The sequence below is a fragment of the Sciurus vulgaris genome (genome assembly GCF_902686455.1).
Source record: "Sciurus vulgaris genome assembly, chromosome: 15".
Classification (NCBI taxonomy): Eukaryota; Metazoa; Chordata; class Mammalia; order Rodentia; family Sciuridae; genus Sciurus; species Sciurus vulgaris.
Genome location: NC_136476.1, coordinates 69,319,057 through 69,346,588, shown reverse-complemented (window position 1 = coordinate 69,346,588; position 27,532 = coordinate 69,319,057). Strand labels below are relative to the sequence as shown.

The window sequence follows — 27,532 nt, the reverse complement described above, 5'->3', positions numbered from 1 at the left end:
GACTGCCAGCAGATCACTTGCTGCCTGCTATTGCCTGGAAGTCCAAGAATACAGTACCTGCAGGTTGGGTTACCTGCAGTTGCCACCATCTTGGGATACCAGTCAGGGCCTGCAGGTTTGCTGCCACCACTGCCACCATCTTGGGGCACGGCCACCTCGGTCTGGGGACACAGGCGAGAACCTGGAGATATATCGGAGTACCTGCAAGTCTGGTTGCACCTGAGGTCTTTCTATTCAGTGTGGTACTGGCTACCAAAGCATCCCTGGTGGTCTCTCTGCAAGCTGGAAGGGCACTGAGATCTTGGGACTGTAGCAAGATGGGACCTGGCGAAGCTGAAGCCCAGGTCCATCAGATTCCAGCTGGGTTTATGTGGGTCATTCTGCGTCTGGCAAGCCTATGGAAAGCCAGAGACTAGGGGCAGTTCACTGTGGGGAGCACAGGTTGAAGAAGCTGGAGAAAATGGCTCTTTCCAAATAAATGAGTCCTGAGGTGTGCAGGGATGGAATGGGCTAGCTACAATGAGTGGGAAGACTAAGAGTGTGTGAAGCCATCTTGCTATTAGCTCACCCACCCAACTGGTCCAGCACCCAGGGAACTGGAGCTAACTTCAAACTTTAGACAACCCCACCTATTGGTGGACAAGGGAAGTTGAAAAAAATTTTAAAAGCCAAAGGAAGCGATCACTCAATTTTCCATTGAGATTTTCGTTCTTTTTTCACCCTCTCACACCTCTACCATCTTTTAATCTAAATATTTTTCATGCATCAACTTATTGAGAAATGGGATGTCTAAATAGTATATTACAGTCTTATTGTGTATTCTTATATTTTTAATTTTTTAAAATCTGTCTATATTTTTTTCTCTCACCTGTCTCCCTACAATCTCTTTCTCACTTCTCTCATACTAACAGCCAATCTCTATTAATTCCTCCCTCACTCTTATTATAAATTTTTAATCTTTCTTCTTGCCCTCTCACTATAACATCACATTTTATACTATTTCTGTTCCCTCATTGTCCATCATTTGAAACAGTAAACCCTTTTAGCTAACTTACTATTTATATTGTAGATAATAATTGAACACTTCTGTCTATTGTGACAAAATTGCAAACACCTTAATAGAAGTCATTTGTCTTAAGGTGGTTTCTGGTTTGCATTGGTGCTGTTAACATTGATTTCCTCCTTAAAGGTGAAGTACTGGAAGCCTTCACTATAAGACTACAGTGTGAAATCTGTACTGCCTCAGCTCCATACTGCCAGATGAGAAGACACACAAACAACATGAAAAAACAAGGGAACAAAGAACCTCAAACAAACCAAGGTGTTCCAACAACAGAATGAACAGACAACACAGTGTAAGAAATGTCAGAGAAGGAGTTTAGAAAATACAATTAGATTGATCTTTGAAATAAAGGATGGTATTGGACAGAAAATACAGGAAGTGAAAGAACATGTCAATAAAGAGATTATAAAAAAGAATCAAGCAAAAATCCTCAAAATGAAGGAAACAATAAACCAAATTAAAAATTCAATGGAAAATATCACCAAGAGACTAGACCACTTGGAAGACAGAACCTCAGACAATGAAGACAAAATATATACTCATGAAAATAAAGTTGACTGCACAGAGAAGATGGTAGGAAACCATGAACAGAATTTTCAAGAAATATGGGACAACATGAAAAGACCAAATTTAAGATTTACCAGAATAGATGAAGGCATAGAGAGATAAACCAAAGGAATGTGCAATCTTTTCAATGACATAATATCAGAAAACTTTCCAAATCTAAAGAATGAAATGGAAAATCAACTATAAGAGGCTTGTTACAGAATCCTAAATGTATATTACAGCAGAACCACACCAAAGCACATTATAACGAGAATTACTAACACACCGAATAAAGATAGGATTTTAAAGGCTGTGAGAGAAAAAAATCAAATTACATATAGGGGCAATCAGTTCAGATTTTGGCTGATTTCTCATACCAGACCCTCAATGCTAGGAGGTCCTGGAATAACATATCAAGCTCTGAAAGAAAATGGATGCCAATCAAGAATTTTATATCCGGCAAAATGAAGCTTCAAATTTGAAGATGAAATAAAAACCTTCTATGATAAACAAAAGTTAAAAGAATTCAAAACTAGAAAGCCTGCACTACAATAACAATCTCAGCAAAATATTCCATGAGGAGGAAATTAAAAAAAAAAAAAAGAAAAAAGAAAACCAGCAAAGGGAGGAACTACACTAAAGGAGGGGTCAATCAAAGGAGAAACTAAGTCAAGTTAAAAACCCAAAATGACCAGTAATACAAATATCTCAATAATAACCCTGAATGGCAATGGCATAAACTCATCAATCAAAAGACAGAGACTGGCAGACTAGATTTTAGAAAAAAGACCCAACAATATGCTGTCTTCAAGAGACTCACTCCTAGCAAATGATATCCAGACCGAAGGTAAAAGATTGGGAAATATCATACAACTCACATGGATTGCGTAAACAAGCAGGGGTTTCCATCCTCATATCAGACAAAGTGAACTTCAAACCAAAGTTAGTCAGAAGGGATACAAATGGACATTTCATACCGCTTAAGGAAATCATACACCAACAAGACCTAACAATCATAAATATATATGTCCCAAACAATGGAGCATCTACATACATCAAACAAACCCTTTTCAATTTGAAGAATCAAACAGACCACAAGACAATAATACTGGGTGACTTTAACACAGATCTTCCAAACAAAAACTAAACAAAGAAACTACAGAATTAAATAATACAACGATTTAGACTTAATGGACATATATAGAACATTTCATCCATCATCAAGTAAATACACTTTCTTTTCAGCAGCACATGTATCCTTCTCTGAAACAGACCATGTGTTATGCCACAAAGTGACTCTCAGCAAATACAAAAAATTAAAATACTACCCTACATTCTATCAGACCACAACGGAATGAAACTAGAAATCAAAGATAAAATAAAAAATAGAAGCTACTACAACATCTGAAGAGTAAATACCATATTACTGAATGATGAATGGACAAATGAAATCAAGAAGGAAATAAAAAAACAGAGGTAAATGAGAACACTGATACTACATATCAAAATCTCTGGGAGGCTATGAAGGCAGTGCTAAAAGGAAAGCTCATTGCATTGAGCTCATACATTAAAAGAATTAAAAGTCAACAAATAAATGACCTAGATTACATCTCAAAGCTCACAAAAAGAACAAAAAAATCAACACTAAAAGCAGCAGAAGACAGGAAATAATGGAAATCAGAGCTGAAATCAATGAAACTGAAAACTGAAAAATTGACCAAACAAAAAGTTGATTCTCTGAAAAAATAAAACTGATAAGCCTTTAGCCACATTAACAAAAGAGACAAAACTCAAATTACTAAAATTTATGATGAAAAAGGAAATATCATGAAAGACACTATTGAAATATAGAAGATAATTAGAAACTATTTTGAAAATTTGTACTCCAATAAAACAAAATCTTGACGAAACGCGGCCCGGGTCTTCTCCTCACCGACTGCTTATGGGAAACCTGCCCTGCGAATCTGTCCGCCTCACTTCGCTGATGAGCCTCTGAATTCCTGCTGCGGCTGAAAGATTATATACATTGAAGGGTGGGAGAAGATATTTATAAATTTGTGTGTCAAAATTAAAGATCTGCTATGGCAGTGAAGAAAGAGATTGAATTTGTCATTTTCACCTAAAGAAAAATGATAAGACAAAAATCAAACCTGTGCTTCAGGACAGGATTCTATGCCCTATATGACCTGTCTGATTCACATACTCGAAGAATGGTTTGGTGTGGAGCAATTGGAGGACTATTTGAATTTTGCAAACTATCTCTTGTGAGTTTTTACACCACTAATTCTTTTAATACTTCCTTATTTTACTATCTTTCTTCTCTACCTTACTATTATTTTCTTACACATTTATAAGAGGAAAAACGTACTAAAAGAAGCTAATTCTCATAATTTATGGGATGGTGCAAGGAAAACAGTGGCAACTCTGTGGGATGGACATGCAGCAGTTTGGCATGGTTATGAAGTTCATGGGATGGAAAAAATACCAAAAGAAGGACCAGCACTTATAATTTTTTATCATGGAGCTATTCCCATAGATTTTTACTACTTCATGGCTAAAATTTTTATCCACAAAGGCAGAACTTGCCGAGTAGTAGCTGATGACTTTGTCTTTAAAATTCCAGGGTTTAGTTTATTACTTGATGTATTTTGTGCTCTACATGGACCAAGAGAAAAGTGTGTTGAAAGTCTGAAGAGTGGTCACTTGTTAGCTATTTCACCAGGTGGAGTTCGAGAAGCTCTGCTTAGTGATGAAACCTACAACAAACATCATATGGGGTAATCGAAAAGGCTTCGCTCTGGTTGCAATTGATGCAAAAGTGCCCATCATTCCTATGTTTACACAAAATATTCGAGAAGGATTTAGATCACTTGGAGGAACAAGGTTATTTAGGTGGCTTTATGAAAAATTTCACTATCCATTTGCTCCAATGTATGGTGGTTTTCCAGTGAAGTTACAGACCTATTTAGGTGATCCCATTCCCTATGATCCAAAGATAACAGCAGAAGAATTAGCTGAAAAGACGAAGAATGCTGTTCAAGCTTTGATTGATAAGCACCAAAGAACTCCAGGAAACAATATGAGTGCTTTGTTAGAATGTTTTCATAAAAAACGAAAGATCAACTACAAGTTCATTTACTATATCTATAATATGTTTGTATCTGTGGTACTGTCTTCTAAAGTTTATAGATCCTGTAATTAGTATTTTTAAAAAATCATGTTGATAAGCATCTTTCTCAGAACTTGTGTATTTAAATTGTCAATTTTTTGCAATCAGTTGTGTCAAATTTAATTAGTAACTTGTTACATGCCTAATCAGAAAATGATTGTATTTCATTTGTAACTTCTTAATAATTTATGATAAATGTATATGTTCTTGAAGTTTTTAATAACAAGTTTAGGAAAAGCAAACATTCCTGAATAATGAATCTAATTTCTTTATCTGTTGTACTGAGGTAATTTAAAGAGAGGGTATATGCTATAGATTTTTGTACAGTTGTTTACTTTAGGGGGGGAAAAAGTTTTAAAATCTGCCCCTCCTTTCTTTCATGACTTTGGGTAAGCCATGTAATGTTTTTGTGCCTCAATAATTTACTTTTTAAAACATGGAAATGCTATGGTAAGGAACATTATTTTCTTTATAATTGATAACTACTGAACTGAAATTATAACCAAATTAATTAATTAGTACCAAAATCCTTTAGGAATTATATCTTATCCATGAGATATTTAAATTATTTCTTTAGGTATGATGTCCAGTTGCCAAGCACAATGAGAGAGATAATACTGTTTTTCAAATTGAGTAAGAAAAAATTAGGAAAAGTATGATTTCTAATTATTACTTTTAGTATTTATTGTATTTTTTAAAAGATCCTGTAAATATACAATATAGGGTGCACTGTCAGCCCGCTAACATGACATTTAATAATGCAAGGATGAAAATCATTGTGCTCTACATTTTGTTTTAGAAACTGATCCTAGGCTGAGGAAAATGGAAATAAAATTCTGCTTTGACTCAACACCTTGGTTCATGCAGTGTTGACTTTGCACCAGTGAGATGGCTTATTGTTTCAATAAAATATACTTGAATGATGAATTTATGTCAACACAAAGCTCTCTAAAAAGTTAATGGCTTTTGATTTAAAAAGTATTCAAACAGAAAAGTATCTGAAATCAAATGCAGTATCTTCCTTTTTTTAGATATTAAAATACTTGGGTTTTGTATAGAGTTTGTATCATAAGTGTACATTTTTATGATATGTGTAAATATCTGTTAAACAATGTGAAAATAAAAGTAAAGCTGAATTTGTAAAAAAAAAAAAAAAAATATTGATGACATTGACAAATTTCTAGAGACATACAATCTCCCCAAACTGAACCTGGAGGACATGACATACACAATTCAAAGAGATCCATTTCAAGCAATGAAATAGAAGCTGCCATCAAAAGCCTACCAACCAGAGACCGCTCGGCACAGTGCTGGGACTCGGAGCAACCACTGGGGCTCTGGCGGCTGTCCAGGGGAGGAGTGGCGAGGAGAGCTGTGTGGACTCAGGACACCCGGGCCTGCCCTGAGGAGGAGGAGGAGGAACGTGGCCACTTGGATTCGGAGTGACTGCACCAGAGCTACAGGCGGTTGCCAGAGGAGAAGCTGCACGGCGAGCTGTTTGGACTCAGAACGACGCTTCTGAACCCTGGGGCCTGCCCTGAGGACAAGGACGAGGAGGAGGAGGAGGAGCGTGGCCGCTTGGATTCGGGGTGACTACACCAGAGCTACAGGCGGTTGCCAGAGGAGGGACTGCGTGGCGAGCTGTTTGGACTCGGACCACTTCTGAACCCCGGGGCCTGCCCGGAGGAGGAGGAGGAGGAGGAGGAGGAGGAGGAGGAGGAGGAGGAGGAGGAGCGCGGCGGGTCCTTTGGACTCGCAGTGACTGCATTAGCGCTCCAGGCGGCTGCTCAGAGGAGAAGGCGAGTAGTGAGTTGTTTGGACTTAAAGTGACAGCTCCTGAACACAGGGGGGGCTGCCTGGAGGAGAAGCGTGGTGGGTCGCTTGGTCTTGAGTGGCCGCACCAGAGCTCCGGGCGGGTGCCCAGAGGACCCGTGCAGCGGGTCATGTGGATTCAGAGCCACTCAGAGCGACCGCTCCTGAACACCCGGGGGGTTATCTGGAGAAGGAGGAGGAACGGGGAGGGTCACTTCGACTCGGAGTGATTGACTGCCCAGGGCTACGGGTGGTTGGTGGGAGGAGGAGGCACGAAGTGAGTTTCTTGGACTCCTAGTGACCGCACCGGAATACTGAGCGGCTGTCTGAAGGAAGAGGCCTGTGGCGGGTCTCTGGGACTCAGAGGGATTGTTCGGGGCCCCAGGTGGCTGCTCAGAGGAGGGGCCGCATAGCCAGGCGATTAGGTGCAGAGCAGGGTCCCAGGATCAAGGAGGCTTCTGGGTGGAAGAACCGCACAGAGACAGGCTTAGGGCGGAGCGAAGGTTCCAGGCCTGCGGGCAGATTCTCTGAGGAGGGGCAGCCTAAGGAGATTCATCTGCGAAGGGTGAGGCTCCCAGGCCTCAGGAGGTAGGGCCGGGCCCCTGGGAACTTTGCAGAGGAAGGCAGCCCAGCCCAGGCGGTAGCTGTAAATTGAGGGGAACCTCTAGGAGGGAACTGACCAGCGAGACCTCCCCACCGGGTGAGTCTTCCCTGCTGGGTGAGGTTTCCCCACAAGGACGGTAAAACCAGAAACTCAGGCCCAAACAGGCCTTGCCTCAGCCCACAGCCTAGGTCCCCTTTGGATGACCACTGGTCAACAAGTGGAGGCACCTCTGCCCACTAGCAGGGATTATACCCCACCTGAAGGCCACCACTCCTAGAGAAGCAGCTTCCTTGTGGAGCACAGCATTATCAACTTCCTCCAAGACTTCAGCCTACTGAAGGCTAAGGGAGGATATATATAGAAATCTTCAGGGACATTGTAAGTCAATAGAGGAAATCTGCAATATCTCAGCGGTCCACTGATACCTGAAAAATATGAGAAAACAAGGAAAGAAAATGCTGCAAACAAATCTAGATGTTACATCAATAAAACCCAATGACAGCATAGCAGAAGAAATGACAGAAAAGGAGTTCAGAATGTACATAATTAAAAAGATCAGAGAAGCAAACGATGAGATGAAAGAGCAAATGCAAGCATTGAATGATCGCATCAATCGACAGTTAAAAGAGCAAATACAGGAAGCAAAAGATCATTTCAATAAAGAGTTAGAGATATTGAAAAAAAACCAAACAGAAATCCTTGACATGAAGGAAACAATAAACCAAATTAAGAACTCCATAGAAAGCATATCCAATAGGATAGAACACCTGGAAGACAGAACCTCAGACATTGAAGACAAAATATTTAACCTTGAAAACAAAGTTGAACAAACAGAGAAGATGGTAAGAAATCATGAACAGAATCTACAAGAACTATGGGATATCATGAAAAGGCCAAATTTAAGAATTATTGGGATTGAGGAAGGCCTAGAGAAACAAGCCAAAGGAATGAACAATTTATTCAATGAAATAATATCAGAAAATTTCCCAAATCTGAAGAATGAAATGGAAAATCAAGTTCAAGAGGCTTATAGGACTCCAAATACACAAAATTACAACAGACTCACACCAAGGCACATTATAATGAAAATACCTAACATACAAAATAAAGACAGAATTTTAAAGGCTGTGAGAGAAAAGAACCAAATTACATTCAGGGGGAAACCAATACGGATATCAGCAGATTTTTCAATCCAGACCCTAAAAGCTAGAAGGGCCTGGAACAACATTTTTCAAGCCCTGAAAGAAAATGGATGCCAACCAAGAATCTTATACCCAGCAAAACTTAAACCTTCAAATTTGATGATGAAATAAAATCCTTCCATGATAAACAAAAGCTAAAAGAATTTACAAAAAGAAAGCCAGCATTACAGAACATTCTCAGCAAAATATTCCATGAGGAAGAGATGAAAAACAAAGAAGCAAATCAGCAAAGGGAGGAATTATCCTAAAGGAATTGTCAAATAAAGTAGGAAACAAGTTGTGTCAAACAAATAAATAAATAAAATTTTAAAAATGAACCAAATGACCGGGAAACCAAATCATTTCTCTATAATAACCCTGAATGTTAATGGCCTGAATTCATCAATCAAAAGACATAGACTGGCAGACTGGATTAAAAAGAAAGATCCAACAATATGTTGCCTGCAAGAGACTCACCTCACAGAAAAAGATACCCATAGACTAAACGTGAAAGGATGGGGAAAAACATACCATGCGCATGGACTCAGCAAAAAAGCTGGAGTATCCATCCTCATTTCCGATAATGTGGACTTCAAGCCAAAGTTAGTCAGAAGGGATAAAGAAGGTCATTTCATACTGCTTAAGGGAAGCATAAATCAGCAAGATATAACAATCATAAACATCTATGCCCCAAACAGTGGCTCATCCATGTATGTCAAACAAATCCTTCTCAATTTCAGAAACCAAATAGACCATAACACAATAATACTAGGTGATTTTAACACGCCTCTCTCACCACTGGACAGATCTTCCAGACAAAAATTGAACAAAGAAACCATAGATCTCAATAACACAATCAATAATTTAGACTTAACGGACATTTATAGAATATACCATCCAACCAAGAGCAAATACACTTTCTTCTCAGCAGCACATGGATCCTTCTCTAAAATAGACCATATATTATGCCACAAAGCTAATGTTAGCAAATACAAGAAGATAGAGACACTACCATGTATTCTATCAGATCATAATGGATTGAAGTTAGAAATAAATGAAACAGTAAAACACAGAAACTATTCCAACATCTGGAGATTAAACAATATGCTATTATATGATGAATGGATAACAGAAGATATTAGGAAGGAAATTAAAAAATTCTTAGAGGTAAATGAGAACAAAGAAACATCATATCAAAATCTCTGGGACACTATGAAAGCAGTACTTAGAGGGAAATTTATTTCATGGAGCGCATTTAATAAAAGAAGTAAAACTCAACAAATAAACGACCTAACACTACAGCTCAAAGCCCTAGAAAAATAAGAACAGAACAGCACCAAAAGTAGTAGAAGACAGGAAATAGTTAAACTCAGAGCTGAAATCAATGAAATTGAAACAAAAGAAACAATACAAAAAATTGACAAAATAAATAGTTGGTTCTTTGAAAAAATAAACAAAATTGATAAACCTTTAGCCACAATAACAAAGAGAAGACGAGAGAAAACCCAAATCACTAAAATTCGGAATGAACAAGGAAATATCACAACAGACACCATTGAAATACAAAACATAATTAGAGGCTATTTTGAAAATCTATACTCCAACAAAATAGAAAATTTCGAAGACATCAACAGGTTTCCAGAGACATATGAATTGCCTAAACTGAACGAGGAGGACATAAACAATTTAAATAGACCAATTTCAAGTACTGAAATAGAAGAAGTCATCAAAAGCCTACCAACAAAGAAAAGTCCGGGACCAGATGGGTTCTCAGCCGAGTTCTACAAAACCTTTAAAGAAGAGCTCATTCCAATACTTCTCAAAGTATTCCATAAAATAGAAGAGGAGGGAACCCTCCCAAACTCATTCTATGAAGCCAATATCACACTGATACCTAAGCCAGACAGAGACTCATCAAGGAAAGAAAATTTCAGACCAATATCCTTAATGAACATCGACGCAAAAATTCTCAACAAAATTTTAGCAAATCGCATACAAAAACATATTAAAAAGATAGTGCACCATGATCAAGTGGGTTTCATCCCAGGGATGCAAGGTTGGTTCAACATCAGGAAATCGATAAACGTAATTCACCATATTAGTAGACTTAAAGTCAAGAATCACATGATTATTTCAATAGATGCAGAAAAAGCATTTGATAAAATACAGCACCCCTTCATGCTCAAAACACTAGAAAAAATAGGGATAGTGGGAACATTCCTTAACATTGTAAAGGCCATTTATGCTAAGCCCATGGCTAATCATTCTAAATGGTGAAAAACTGAAAGCATTCCCCCTCAAAACCGGAACAAGGCACGGATGCCCTCTTTCACCACTTCTATTCAACATCGTTCTTGAGACTCTGGCCAGAGCAATTAGACAAACCAAAGAAATTAAAGGGATACGAATTGGAAAAGAAGAACTCAAACTATCCCTGTTCGCTGATGACATGATTATATATTTAGAGGAACCTGGAAATTCCACCAGAAAACTCTTAGAACTCATAAGTGAATTCAGTAAAGTAGCAGGTTACAAGATCAATGCCCATAAATCCAACGCATTTTTATACATAAGTGATGAATCTTCAGAAAGAGAAATTAGGAAAACTACCCCATTCAAAATAGCCTCGAAAAAAATAAAATACTTGGGAATCAATCTCACGAAAGAGGTGAAAGACCTCTACAACGAGAACTATACAACACTAAAGAAAGAAATTAAAGAACACCTTAGAAGATGGAAAGATCTTCCATGTTCTTGGATAGGAAGAATTAATATTGTCAAAATGGCCATACTACCTAAAGTGCTATACAAATTCAATGCAATTCCAATTAAAATCCCAATGACGTACCTTACAGAAATAGAGCAAGCAATTATGAAATTCATCTGGAAGAATAAGAAACCCAGAATAGCTAAAGCAATCCTTAGCAGGAAGAGTGAAACAGGGGGTATTGCAATACCAGATCTTCAACTCTACTACAAAGCAATAGTAACAAAAACGGCATGGTATTGGTACCAAAATAGAAAGGTAGATCAAGGGTACAGAATAGAGGACACGGACACAAACCCAAATAAATACAATTTTCTCATACTAGACAAAGGGGCCAAAAATATGCAATGGAGAAAAGATAGCCTCTTCAACAAATGGTGCTGGGAGAATTGGAAATCCATATGCAACAGAATGAAACTAAACCCATATCTCTCACCATGCACGAAACTAAACTCAAAATGGATTAAGGACCTCGGAATCAGACCAGAGACCCTGCAGATTATAGAAGAAAAAATAGGTCCAAATCTTCACCTTGTTGGTCTAGGATCAGACTTCCTTAACAGGACTCCCATAGCACAAGAAATAAAAGCTAGAATCAACCACTGGGATAGATTCAAACTAAAAAGCTTTCTCTCAGCAAAGGAAACTATCAGCAATGCGAAGAAAGAGCCTACAGAGTGGGAGAATATCTTTGCCAATCATACTTCAGATAGAGCACTAATCTCCAGAATCTATAAAGAACTCAAAAAACTCTACTCCAAGAATTCAAATAATCCAGTCGACAAATGGGCTAAGGAAATGAATAGACACTTCACAGAAGAAGATCTACAAGCAATCAACAAACATATGGAAAAATGTTCAACATCTCTAGTAATAAGAGAAATGCAAATCAAAACCACCCTAAGATTCCATCTCACCCCAATTAGAATGGCGATTATCAAGAATACGAGCAACAACAGGTGTTGGCGAGGATGTGGGGAGAAAGGTACACTCATACGTTGCTGGTGGGGCTGCAAATTAGTGCAGCCACTCTGGAAAGCAGTGTGGAGATTCCTTAGAAAACTTGGAATGGACCCTCCATTTGACCCAGCTATCCCACTCCTTGGCCTATACCCAAAGGACTTAAAATCAGCATACTACAGAGATACAGCCACATCAATGTTCATAGCTGCTCAATTCACAACAGCCAGACTGTGGAACCAACCTAGATGCCCTTCAATTGATGAGTGGATAAAGAAACTGTGGTGTATATATATATATATATATATATATATATATATATATATATATATATATATATATATACACAATGGAATATTACTCAGCCATAAAGAATGATAAAATTATGGCGTTTGCAGGCAAATGGATGAAATTGGAGAATATCATGCTAAGTGAGATAAGCCAATCTCAAAAAGCCAAAGGACGAATGATATCGCTAATAAGTGGAGGATGACACATAATGGGGGGGAGGGAAGGGTTAGTGTTAGGGTTAGAGTTAGGGTTAGGGAGGGGGGCAAGTATGGAGGAAGGAAGTACTGTATAGAGGGTAAAGAGGGGTGGGAGGGGTGGGGGGAAGGGAAAAAATAACAGAATGAATCAAACAACATTACTCTATGTAAATTTATGATTACACAAATGGTATGCCTTTACGCCATGTACAAACAGAGAAACAACATGTATCCCATTTGTTTACAATAAAAAAAAAAAAATACCTGAGAATGTCAACTTAGGAAAGATTTATTCTGGCTCAAGATTTTAGCCTAAAAAAAAAAAAAAAAAAAAAAAAAAGATTTTAGCCTATGATTATTTGGCTCCATTGTTTCTGGGCCTGTGGTGAGAGAGATGTCATGACAAAAGGGTGTAACAGGATAAAGCTATTCACTTCAGGGCAGTCAGAAAGCAGAGAGAAAGAGAGAGGAAGGGACTGGGGGCACTATGTAATCATCATGGGCATACCCCCAGTGAACTACTTCCTCTAATTAGGACGTCTACAGTTTCTACCACCTCCCAACAATGCCATCAAGTCAGGATTCCATCAAAGGACTAATTCACTTGATGAGGTTACAGCCCTAAGATCCAATTACTTCCCCCAAAGCCCACTTCTGAACATTGCTGCACTGGGGACCAAGGCTTCAGTGCATGAGTGTTTGGGGGATGTTTCAGATTCAAATCACAACAGGCTCCAAGTGGTCAGAGGTAAAACATCCCAATTTATCAACATGGCTTTGAAGTCTTTGGATTTGAGGTCTGCCAGGCTTACCTAAGCTGAAACACGGAGTTCTAGCCACTGTAAACTCATTCTAGTTTACCAATTTACTGTATCTCTACTCCAGATCTTTGCAAATGCTGCCGTTTTTTGCCACACTAAACATCTTTCTACTCAATCTTTACAACTTAACTTACAGGATGGTTTTTCGCTCTTGGCACTACTGACATTATGGGCAGCATAACATTTTGTTGTGGGGGACTGTCCAGTGCACTGCAGGATGTTTCACAGCATCCTTCCTAGATGCCAGTGGTACTGCCTCCTCTGGTCAGGACAACCAAAAATGTCTCCAGATAAATGCTTCCCTGTGTCCCTTCCCCATTTGAGAACCAGTAATTTCGAATAATTTCTGCAACTCTTCCCCTATCCCTATCAAGGCTTGGTTAGATGATTTTTGCACCCTATAGCCTTTCGTCACCCCACTTAGTGTTTGCTCCTTGAGCATGAGGCCTATAGTTTCACTCATCATTATGCTCTCAACACCTGGCAGTTTCTAGCACACAATGAGGCCTCAATAAAAACCCGACTAAAGAATAGTGTAGGAAGTACAAGAAGAAAACAAAAATGAGGAAAGACAAAAAGGCAGTAGAATGTTCAGAGTGTAGAGAGAACACCAAACACTTCATTTGTTTAAGAACAGGATGGAAAATAGCAGGATATGAGCTAAGAAAAATAGGTTGGTTAAAGTAGATTAAGGACCTAGGCATTAGACCAGAGGCCCTGTGCACTAGAATAAAAAGAAGGCTCAACTCTCCATCATGTTGGCTTAGGAACCAAATTCCTCAAGAAAACTCCTAAAGCACAAGAAGTAAAATCAAGAATCAATAAGTGGGAATGGTATCAAACTAAAAAGCTTTTTCTCAGCAAATGAAACAATCAATAATGTGAAGAGAGAGCCTACAGAGTGGGAGGAAAACCTTTGCCACCTGTACCTCAGATAGAGCATTCATCTCCAGGATTAAAAAAAAGAACTCAAAAAATTTATCACTCAAACCCCAAATAACCCAATCAATAAATTGGCAAAGGAACTGAACAGACACTTCACAGAAGAAGAATTATGAATGGTCATCAAATATATGAAAAAATGTTCAACATCTCTAACAATTAGAGAAATACAAATTAAAACTACACAGAGATTCTGGCACCAGTGAGAATAGCAATTATCAAGAATATAAGTAACAAGAGATGTTGGTGAGAATGTGGGGAAAAAGGTATACTCATCCACTGCTGGTGGGACTGCAAATTGTTGCAAGTACTTTGGAAAGCAGTATGGAGATTCCTAAGAAAGCTTGGAATGGAACCACTATTTGACCCAGTTATTCCTCTCCTAGGCATATACCCAATGGACCTAAAATCAGAATACTATACTTACACGACCACATCAATGTATAAAGAAGCTCAATTCACAATAGCTAAGCTATGAAACCAACCTAGGTGCCCTTCAACAGATGAATGGATTAAAAAAATGTGATATATATACACAATGGAATATTACTCGGCCATAAGGAAAAATAAAATTATAACATTTGTTGGAAAATGGATGAAACTTAGAGACTGTCATCTAAGTGAAATAAATCAATCCCCCAAAACCAAAGTCTGAATGTTCTCTGATATGCAGATGCCAACACACAATGGGTGGGGGGCGGGGGACTGGGAAGAATAGAAGTTCACTGGATTAGACAAAGGGGAATGAAGGGAAGAGAGGGCAGCTGAGAATAGGAAAGACAGTAGGATGAATCAGATGTAACTTTCATATGTTCATATATGAATACATGACCAGTGTAACGCCATATCATGTTCAACCACAAGAATGGGATCCTAATTAGAATAAGTTATACTCCATGCATGTATAATGTCAAAATATTCTACTATCATATACTTCTAAAAAGAACAAATTAAAAAATGAAAGAAAGAAAGAAAAATTGGTTGGAAGAGCACAGAGCCTGAATTTTACCAGGAAAGAGAGGGAAAGGAAACAGATGATGTTTGTTACAGTCCTTTTCACAATGCCACTAATGAGTTTATATATTTATAAAGCAATAGAAAGTGTACATTTAGTTATCATCTTGAATGAAAACCTTTTCTTAACATGTCAGATAACACAATATAAATCTGCCATTCAGATATTTGATATTATGCTTACATTTGTCTGCTAGAACTGTCAGAACAAAATGCCAGATTGGTACTGAACAACAGAAAGTTTTTTCTCATAGTTCTGGATGCTGGAGGTCAGCAAGGTGTCAGCAGGGATGGGCTCTTTTAAGGTCTTTCTCCTAAGTTCTTAGATGAACTCAGGTCTTCCAGTTTCTACACGTGGCTTACCATCTGTGTGTGCATATGCCTTTGTTCAAATTTCCTCTCTTAAATAAGCACACCAGTCATATACTGGATTAGAGCCTAGCCTAAAGACCTCATTTTAACTAAATTATCTCTTTAAAAACATGAGATCAAAAAAGAAACAAGCAAAAAAACAAGTGCTACCCAAAAGAAAGCCTATCCTTCTAATTCATCTCCATGACACGTCAAAGTAAAAAACGTACTCCTGGCAAGTAACAGCATAAATATCAAGTGTTAAAGGAATGTTTCAAAAGAACGAGAACATTTCCATTTACATGTATCTATAAGCTGCTAAGTGACAAATAGCAAGTAAAAAATGGACCTATTATTTCATACAAAATAAAGTATAAAACATACACACTTTAATAGAGCAACATAGAAGAAATTACACTCTGACTTGGCACGAGTTTCCTTCCAGTCTTTTCTCCATTTTCTCTTAATATTATTTGAATTTTGATAGCAGAGCAAATATGACTAAGTGAAAAGTCATCATGCAATCAAGAGGTGAGTACAGGTAATGGTGGGGAACTTAGTGAAAAAAGACAATGTCCCACAGGGGTCATACTCCAAGAAAACCATCAAGTAACAATTTCTGTGAGCATGTGTGCTTATTATTTTATGCTAAACAAACAGATTGAAGATCCCAAATGAAGGTCAAGAGATCAAAAAACTAAGGATGAAGCTGAAGGATCATGATGATTCTGGAAGATACTACTGGGTTTTTTGCTATTGTTTATGGGGTTTTTTGGACGTAACCCAGGGTCTTAAGCATAGTAGGCAAGCACTCTACCACTGAGCTACATCCCTGGCCCTGGAAAATACTATTTGAATTAACAAAAGCCCTGTATCAATAATCCTTGAGGTGTTGTAAACATCTTGAGGTTAAGAACTTATTACCTTCAACAATTTTTTTACTGGTAGGGCACTCTTAATGATTTCAGAAATATTAAATTTAAAAATAAGATTACAAATTAGACTGTAACTGGGGAAAACTTCTTTTCCATAATTTTGATGTTTTGATGCTTTTAATAGTGCAGAAGTATCTTGTAAAGGACTCCTGGCAAAAATGAGGGCAGTACATCCTCTGGTATTCCCCTGGTTAGCTTCTTTCTATCAGTCCTTCATATATTGAAAGGCATTATGTGAAATAGCTATGTCAGAGAGCCTGGCATACACTTAAGGAAAGTAATCACTGCCACAGACTTTTACAGACTGGAGGAGTAGATGATGAAACTCTGACGTTTAGGGTGCTGAACTGGATTATGCAGCTCCTGTGGGCTGTCCACTAAATGGCTGTGTGACTCCGAGCAGTTCCCTTTGTCAATCTTGATTCATTTATTAATGTATTCAACATCAGTAAGTGAATGCCTATTTTCTTCCAAATTCTGTGCTCAGTTCCAGAGATACAGCATTAAATAAGACAGATGTGGCCACTACTCCCACCATTTGCAGTCTAGCTAGAAATACCTACATTGAACAGCAATTATAAAACAGTATGGTTTCAGTCATAGTGAAGAAGTAATTACAACTCCAGGTTGTCCATCAATAAAATAAAATAAAAGCTGAACAGTGGTCTCTCAGGGCCCTCACAGGCCTCACATTCATTTCAAGTCTTAACAGTATAAAAATGTTTTTAAGTTTTTCAAGTTACTAAAAACTTTTCCTCTAGTTTAGGAAGTAAGGAAGGTTACACAGAAGAAAAAGTCTAAGAAATAAATCTAATACACTGTGGAACTAAGGAGGATCTTAGTGCACAAAGGTCGGGCACATGGAGGAAAAGATGTCTTTACCAGGACAAGAAAGACTACAGGCTTAACATCCACATCCTTTACTGGTAAACAGGCAAAAATCACAACATAAACATCACAGGGAAAATATAAATGACAGGAAAATTACTTCTAATGATTTCATGTTTCAGGTAAAACATCTTATAAAAACTATGATAATCAAGAAATAATAAGGCTATTTCCAAGACAGGTTGAATGGTAAAAATTAATGACAAAGTTAAGTGTTTTACAGAATTCTTTATACCAACAAATATTTGATCAAGGTGTTCACAAGATTTGGCCCATTCACCATCTATTTACATTTATGGTTAATTTTTGCTTAGATGTGAAGTAAATGGTTACTTCTTTTACACCCACCCACCCACCCACACACACACACACACACTTTAGTTGTAGTTGGACACAATACCTTTATTTTAATGTAGTGCTGAGGATCAAACCCAGGGCCTCACACATGCCAGGCAAGTGTGCCACCATCAAGCCACAACCCCAGCCCAAATGGTTACTTCTGAGTACCTATAAAATGTTAAAAGACTTAATAATATTTAAATGTTTGGTTGTTCCCCCCGCCCCCCAAGGGCTATACCAGCAGAGAGAGAGAGAGAGAGAGAGAGAGAGAGAGTTGTTTTGTTTTAAATAAACTAGGCTGAGCAATTTGGATTGTTGCTGGCCAGAAGCCTTTGAGTAAGCACTGTTCAAGTTGTACTGAGCCTCAATTTGCCCCAGGTGGAAATGGGTCATGAAGAACGCTTGATTTATGAGACATCAGGGTAGTATATTGTCTGAAGGCTTGGAATTTCTTTCTGAATTACCAAGCCAACATGATGGAGTAAGAAGTATATACAGCAAATTGTATGGCTTCCCACTTTCCCTCCATTTAGGAGATGTAACTATCTTAAACTCCTTAGACTCCAAATACAATGAATAAAATAGTAAACTGCAGAGTATCATCAGTTACAAATATGAAAATACATTCAATTATCCTATACCCATACAAAGAGATGTGCCTCTGAGATACACCCTAGATGTGTTTGCAGTCTGATCCAACTGGCATTTACTTGTCAATGTTGTTGTGAACATTAAACAAAGTTTGGCAACTATTAAATACAGTATCTGACACAGTGCTATGAAGATTCATATTCCTAAATCACTTGCAAGGTCTATCAACTGTGTTCATTCCATATCTAAACTAAAATCCATTAATACTGGATGGAAGCCCTTACTTAAGTTATATTTATCTTACATTTTGTGGCTAAAACTTCCTTTTTAACCATATTTGTCTAAAAGCAGAGCAGATATGCTCCTTAATTTCTAACTGGTATTTAACACATAATAATAAAAATGCTCTTTAATACCCAGTGAATATTTAATGCACATTACATAATTTGATAATGAAAAGATAAACATAAAAAAAGACTGAGAAATAAGTATATGTGAAAGCATAAAAATTTCAATGGTAGTTTTATTCTTAATAGCCAAAATCTGGAAACAACCCTAAATCAGAAGGACAGATTAAAAATTTGTTGTATATTCACACAACAGATAGCAAGAAAAGAAAAGAAAAAAACAGTCAGGCATGGTGGCACACACCTGTAATTCCAGGTACTCAGGAGGCTGAGACAAGAGAATTGCAAGTCAGAGGCAAGCCTCATCAACTTAGTAAGATCCCATCTCAAAAAATAAAAAGGGCTAGGAATGGGAACAAACTGATATACAAAACTACAAAGAGTGAACTTCTAAAATTACATTCAGTGAAAGAAGACAGATATTAAAATACATATAGTAGATCCAATGCATATGAATTTAAGAATAGGCAGAACAATCTATGGTGACAGGAGTCAGAAGAGTCGTCACCTGTACAAAGTAAGGACTTGGAAGGGGCAGAAGGAAACACTTTGGAGTGATAGAAATGTTCTAACGTGATCTGGGTGGTATTTACATGGGTGTATACATATATAAGAATATAGATACTTTTAAGATTTGTGCATTTTATTGTGTGTATGCTATACTTCAATTAGGAGAAAACAACTCAAGGTAGAGGGCAGTCTAACCCCAGAAACCATCTTCATCACTAAACCACAGAGTCTCTGGAAAGTGAATCCAACATTCACAGGAGGAACAGGAACTTGAAATAAAAATGCCTAGCCACATTCACTGCCCAGCATACTTGTCTCACTAACCAAACACTTGGCTCCTGGAAGGTCAAGAATGGTTTGAAGCCCTCCCTCCTAACAGGTACCACTACTTCTTTGGTGTTATTAGTTAATCTTTTCTGAGTACACAGGTAGTCCAGCTATTTTCAAAATCTCCCTCATTTTTGTATTGGTTTTCCCCAGGGTAGTTACTGTAATAAACAGTAATTCATCTCATGCTGAGAAAGGGAGCTCTAAATTAATTTGCCAAAGAACTATTCACTAGGAGCCAATTCATAAATAGATCAATTCACTGAGTATGACAAATTTATACTTTTTTTACTTTTTGAAGATGTCCATGAAATAAATTTTAGTAGACTCACTTTCACTTTGATTCACAGCAGCATTTAAAAAACTACGCAATTTGTAAAAAAGCAAAAAAGTAAACAGAGGATCTTCTTACAAATATATCTTTGAATTTATTCCATAAATGTGAATGTATTCTTTATAATGATTATATTCATGAATATATCCTCCTATGAATATATTCATGAATATATTCTTTTTGCCCTGTTGGGAAAACTTTTTAATACAGTTTAAAATTAATGAATATGAATATATTCATGAACATTTTTATAACTTTATATTCATATTCATGAGCTATGTTCTTGACCATATTGGGACATTTCTGAACCTAGTTTAAAATTTAATGAATTTCAATATATTCACTAGGAATACATTCATATTTTCATCAGCATAAATTCATATTTATGGTCTGTATTCTTGACCATACTGGAAAATTTTGAACTCAGTTTTAAATCTCAGTTTTAAATCTGATGAATATCAATAGACTCATTAAGAATCTATTTATAAGAATACAGTCATAATCCTTACATATATTCAAGAAAAGTACACTTATAAAGCAACTAATTCATTAATTTTAACCTTTGATAAAAGGTACTTTCCTTTAAAAGCAGCGATAAAAGCAGTGCTTAGTAGTGTATTCAGTAACACTTATTTTTGGTAAGCTTGCCTACTACCTTGAAGAAGGGCTTTTATCTTCAAGCCCTAAATATGAGCCAGAATTTACCCAATGAAACTAACTCATTTAGTCACGTGCTGGTGGTAGGTATTTCTCAGACTTCATAAGTTCCTTAACATCTTTGTTTTTCTTGTTTTACTTTAACACACTTATTCAGGATGAATCTGGGACTAATAGCTTTTATTCCCCTGAATTTATGTAATTTTGTTAGTTTTACTACACTCTCATCATGCTCTACCTTCAGCTAACATTTCTTCTCTATTTTTTAGGTTATTTGCCAATAGATTTTTTTTTTTTTTCATGTAAGTCTGCCTATTACAGAAAAAGTTTGCTCACCCTGCTACAGACAATCTTTAAGTTCTCCAACTCTGTTCTTCAAAGTTGTTTTCCCTGTTCTTGGCCCTTTGTACACCCACAGAAATACTAGAATTAATTCACGGATTTGTTGGGCACAAATACATGTGCATGCACAATTCTCCTAAAATGGATTGGAATAACAGAATCTATAGATCTAAGGAGAATTTCTATCTATTTTTTTTTTTTTTTTTTTTTTTTTGCAGTGCTGGGGATCGAACCCAGGGCCTTGTGCTTGCAAGGTAAGCACTCTATCAACTGAGCTATCTCTCCAGCCCAAGAATGTCTATCTTTAAAGTATTGAGACTTAGCATATACCAAGATCCACCATTTCCTGGTCCTCACTCTGGCTTGATGTCCAAAATGTTCATGGGAGAGAAGACCTAGTATCAGTTTCTCTTATACTCACTTCCAATAGAGCTATAGGCTTCAATTATATCCAGATGCTCAATGGAAATCAGCAATTTATAGACAGTGGAAATGAAGAAGAAAACAGCCAATTCCATTATGTTTTGTAATGTTCATAAACCTTCTCCCCTTATGTATAACAAGGATGACATGATCTACTGAAGCCATAGATGAAGTTAGCTAAGATAATTTTGATATTCTCAACAGTAAAAATGGCCAACAGATATATGTTTCACAAATCATCAGACAAATATAAATTAAAACCCCAGTAAGATATCACCTCATGCCTGTTGGAATGTCTATCAAAAAGATAAAAGATAACGTAAGTGCTGGCAAGGATGTGGAGAAAAGGACACCCTTGCACACTGTTGGTGGCAGCAGAAATTAGTAGCATCATCATGAAAACAGCAGGGAGGTGCCTCAAAAAAAAAAAAATAATCCCCAGCACTGCAAAAATGAAATAAAATAAAAATATAACTATCCAGAAATCCCATATCTGAGTACATATAAAAAAAAAAAGTATGTTGAAGAGAATTCAGCACCCTCACATTTACTACAGCACTATTCACAAGTCAAGAAATGGAAACAACTTAAGTATCCATCAACTGATAAATGGATAAAGAAAATATGGTATATAGAACCAGTGGCGTGTCATTCAGCTCTAAAATAGGAAATTCTAGTCAGGCACAGTGGCACATGCTGGTAATAATCCCAGAAACTCAGGAGGCTGAGTTTCTCAAATTTAAGGAAAGACCCCTCAGCAACTTGGCAAGACCTGATTCAAAAAATAAGGGCTGGGGATGTAGTTCAGTAGTGGAGCACCCCTGGATTCAAACTACCTTTCCCACAAAAGGAAATCTTGTCATTTGCACCAACATCAATGAACCGGAAGGCATAAATTAAGCCAGGCACAAAAAGACAAAATACATAATCTCACTTAGGTGTAGAATCTTAAAAAGCTTGAACTCATTGAAGCAGAGAATAGAATGGTAGTTACCAGAAGGTGCAGCACAGCAGGACTAAAGAGATAAAGATCAAAAGGTACAGATTTTCAGTTAGGAGAAACAAGTTCAAGAGATCTATTGTACAACAGGGTGACTATAGTCAGTGACATGTGATATATACTTGAAACTGTTAAGAATACATTTTAAGTGTTCTAACCACAAGAATAAGTATATAACACATGCTAATTAGTTTGATTTATCCTTTCCACAATATACATATCAAAATATTTTGAACAAAATTTTTGTCAATTAAAACAATTTTTCAAAAACCAAAGTCAAAAGACTTTTGATTTTTAAAGTAGTCCTATGGAAATATTTGAGGCACCTTTCAAAGGGCTATCTCCTTAAAATATAGAGTTTTTACAGATCAATAAGAAAAAGATGAATGTCTCAATACAAATTTCGGTACAGATACACACAAGTATTTCACAGGGAAAAATTCCACTGACATGAAAAAATATACATTATTAATGAAATTGTGAATTAATACAAAGACACGGGGAATACAACTATACTCTGGTACCCTTTTTTTTTTTTTTTTTTTTTTTTGCTTATGACTAATATTAAAAGTAGGATAATAATAATAAGTGAGTGGAAGGCCCATCTCACTGCTGGTACTTCAATCTAACATGCCTCTGTCTAGGTGCTAGGACCCTCTGATGAGAAAACACTCATGAATATGCAGCTTTTGAACAGTAACCCTGAGATGTGTAGGTAGGCACAGATCAAGCTCTACATTATGATATAGGTGTTGCTACTATCCTTCACTTTACAAATGAAAGAATTAAGGCACAGAGAGGCTAAGTAACTTGCTATTAGACAGGGAAGTCAGAATCCAAACCCAAGCCAATAGCACTAAGGCTCTGCACTTAGCCCTCAAGTCCTACTGTCGCTCCTGCATGTATTTTTCAGTTTGTGTACACACTGACTCAGCTTTTCTTCCTTTAGGAAGTCATTATAAAAAGATAACAGCAACTTGGGCATAGTGGTATACACCTGTAATCCCACAACTCATGAGGCTGAGGCAGGAGGATCACAAGTTTCAGGCCACTCTGGGCAAGCTGGTGAGCATCTGTTTCAAAATAAAAAATAAAAAGTACTGGGATAGAGCATCCCTGGGTTCAATCCCCATACCAAAAACAAAAACAAAACCCAGAAAACTTTATATAAAACTTTATATAAAAACATTTACTGACACTGTTTAAAATGGTATTAAGTGGAAACTATGTATTCATAGCATGATATGTAGAGTGAAATGCAGGTTATATATAAATAGACATATATTTCATAAATTTGGAAGGATATACTTAAATTTGGAAGTATAATGATTAGGTATTAGAAAAAACAAAATATTCATTTAAGATTTACATTACTGTTTTATACATTTACATTATATATTTACATTATCATTTTTTATTATATGTAATTGTTTCTCAATTTTGAAAGAGTTTTGTTATATTTGTTTTTAAGGACTACTTTGACAGTCATTATTAAGAAGAGATATTACAGTTTTACACAGTTCTTAACTGTCATTTTAGTGTACTGATAACTCCCATTATGAAGAATTTATGGGCATTCTAGAGAAAGGTACACTAGCCTATCAAAGCACAAGCAAGATTATACTGTGCACAGTGGCACACTGGTAGACTGGAGGGACTAATTTCATTAACACCATGAAATAAGACCTACTGAATGCTGACCCACTTGTCAAATGTTGTAATCCTAACTCCAGACCAGGGCTATCAAATGCTGTGGTAATCCCTCTACTGTTTATATGTACATAAGAATGTTCTAATAAAACATACCAGTTCCAGATAAAATATACCACTCCCCAGAAGCAGTTGGGGAACTGATCACTCTAGTCCTTAATCTTTTGCATATCATGATACTTCCCAGTGACAGAAAGGTGAGAGGTAGGGTATTGGCCATTAGGGACAAGGACCAGTTTAGAAAAACCACCTTTCCTCTTAAAACAACAACCACCTTTTGAATATATTTTTAAATACTAAGTTAAAAATAAAAGTGTTGTTTATTTTACTTTTTTTTTTTTTTAAAGGCTTTACTAAAATATTTAAAATACATCTGCCCAGGAGGATCACAAGTTTGAAGTTAACCTGGGTAACTCTCAAGACCCTCTCTCAAAATGAAAAAAAGGGGCTGAGGATGTATGTAGCTCAGTGGCCCTTGGTTCAATCCCCTCACCCCCTCCCCTACAAATGCATTTGTCTTTAACTGTACTACTTTTGCAAATTAGGACTAGAACATCTTTTTAAACTATAATTTTCTATTTATGACCCATCCCAAGGACACCATGAGACAACAGCCTGCAAAAGCTACTCTGCAACTTCTAACCCTGAGTCATGAATTCAATTCACCTCCCCCTCATCACCAGAAGCTAAAAAAATTAGAAGCAGGCGATGCTGGGTATTTTTAATCCAAACAAGCTCCCTAAGGTATCTATTGAGGCCATCAGTTCCCTATGAGAGGAATGTGAGGCCATCCCTTAAAATGAGGTTGAAGCAGCCTCAGCACCCAGGCTTTGCTCACTGGGCTTTAGGATCCCCCGATTCCAAACTGCTCCAGTTGGGCAGAAATCACTGAAGTCAAGTTTTCATGACATCAACAATGAGTGGCAGCTCTTTTATCGTGATCCATTTATGTGTATAACTGAATTGAAAATCCATTTGATACAGATTTTTTAAACTAAAAAAGATACATAAAGAAGTCTATAAAATTTTAAGTGCTATTAAAAAAAAGAGCTGGCTCACTAGTTAATAATTTAGAAAATCAATCTGAATTTTGGAATATTTTTTTCAAAAGACCATTTAACTTTCAATATCTAGAATGGAACAAACAAATTAGCACCTGTTGGAAAGCCCTGCAGAATATGTTTCTTTTCTCATCTAAAAAAATGCCTCTATTTTCCTCCCCAAACAAGTAATGTATGCCAATTTATTTTTTTTAAACATTTTTTAGTAGATGGACACAACATCTTTATTTATTTTTATGTGGTGCTGAGGATTGAACCCAGTGCCTTGCATATGTGAGGCAAGCAGTCTACCACTGAGTTATAGCCCCCAGCCTCATCAATTTATTTTTTAATTAGAAAACAGAAAAGTATCACACTAAGAGATATTCATTATTAATATTCTGGTGTTTTTCCTTCTAGTCTTTTATTTGTACTTGGGACCACAGGTTCCTTTTAAACAAAACTATAATCAAACTAAATATTACTATTTACATTCTATTACTTTATGCATTTTCTGTGTTGTTGTACAATCACGTTGCTATATGTTATTTCATCTGCTATAACTTGGAATAAATGAATATAAAATACATAATGGGATTATTGACAATTTAATAACAATTTCTGAAATATTTAGTTAGAGACAAACATATTAAGAATTCTAGGCTTCTAAAAGCTAAACTTAATTTCTGGCAAGCATGACTGGTAATTACAACCAAAAGCCAAATATTATGGAGTCCTTTTTTTAGACTAAGCAGTTTTGCCACTCAGCATGTATAATCACTGAAACACTTCCAGCATAATGATATCTGTTCAGCTACTGGCAACCATAAATGTTTCTGAAAACTAGAGAAATGTGAAAATTCTCTAACACGACTTGCAAAGTGAAAGTATATGTGAACAAACTGCAAGTATAAAACTGTGATCATAAACACTACAGTATTCAGAGAAAATTCATAATTATAGATTTTTCACCTAAGAGAAATAGCTATGCAAATCATCCAAAAAAAACCCAATATTGGAAATATTTTAATCTACACTAGACCTAATTCATATAAGCACATCAAAGTATTTTCAAAATCTATATGAAATTATTGAGGGTAAATCATTTGAATTTTCAAAAGTAAATAGTTGAGCACTTTTGTTTTTGATGATCTTGGCAGTTTTAAGGACTACTAGTATGGTATTTCACAGCCTGTAAGATGTCACTCAATTTGGGTTTCTCTGATATTTTTCTCATAGCTACACAGGAATTAGACAAAGATAGTACCAGAAAATAAGAAAGTGCTCAAAAGATAAACCAGTGGTAGTATGCCAAGGGGACAGAGGAGTCAACAAAAGAACTCCCAATGACCACAGCTAGAACAATTTGAGCAACAAAATATTGAATTGTAACCCAAAGTATATAATAAGTATTTGTGAATTTTTACTGATATAAATAAATGACTAATGAAATGGGGGAAAATCAGACCAATTCACTGGACAGAAGAATTCCAATTTATGTAGCTGCTGCCTTCTCAAGAAGGTGGGACACCACCCCTGACCCCTTCAGTGTGGGCTGCTTCATTTAAAAAGCAAAGCGGGTAGAGAAAGGAAACAGTGTAAAACACCTGACAGATAACACATCAATCAAATGATCAGGGCCTCAAGAGTGATAATTCATAGTGATACCATGTACTATGATATGAGGTGATAATGGCGTTTCAACTGGGTGCACTGGCATACACCTGTAATCCCAGTTGCTGGGTGGGGGGACATTGAGGCAGGAAGCTCACAAGTTAAAATTCAGCTGTGACAGCTTAGAGAAACACTGTCTCAAAAACTTAAAAAGGATTGGGGTGTAGCTTAATGGTAGAGTACTTGCTTAGCACAAGCAAGGTCCTAGATTCAACTCCCAGTACCCACCCCACCCGATCCCCCCAAAAAGGGCATTTTCCCACTGTATTCTTATAGCCAAGAACCAATAATCCCCGTCCAGGTATGAGAAAAATGTCAGGCAAACCCAAAGTGAGGAATGTCTTATATTCTATGGAATACTTTATCAGTACTTATTAAAACTGTCAAGGTGATTTTTTTAAAAAATGTCTTAAAAACTGCCACTGTTCAGAGCCGCCTAGTGTATGGTGACTAAATATAAGGTGGTTTTGTGGATGGAATCCTAGACAGAACAGGGACACAAAGTAAAAACTAAAGACAAGGAAATATAGACTTCAGTTGATAACAATGTATCAATATCGGTTCTTTATTTACAACAGATGCTGTCACACTAGGAAAGATATCATTATGAGAAACTGAGTATGGGGTATCAAGTCTG

At 36.8% G+C, this 27,532-nt stretch overlaps 1 protein-coding gene and 1 pseudogene across 9 annotated transcripts in view; one reads left to right on the top strand and one right to left on the bottom strand.

Annotated features, from left to right (window-relative positions):
* KIAA1958 overlaps positions 1-27,532 on the bottom strand; it is a 144,145-nt gene that overhangs the window by 80,038 nt on the left and 36,575 nt on the right. The gene's annotated exons all lie outside the window — the stretch shown is intronic.
* Positions 3,532-5,628, top strand: LOC306644660 (DGAT1/2-independent enzyme synthesizing storage lipids-like; annotated as a pseudogene). Its single transcript has one exon. The product of its transcript is annotated as a DGAT1/2-independent enzyme synthesizing storage lipids-like (transcript).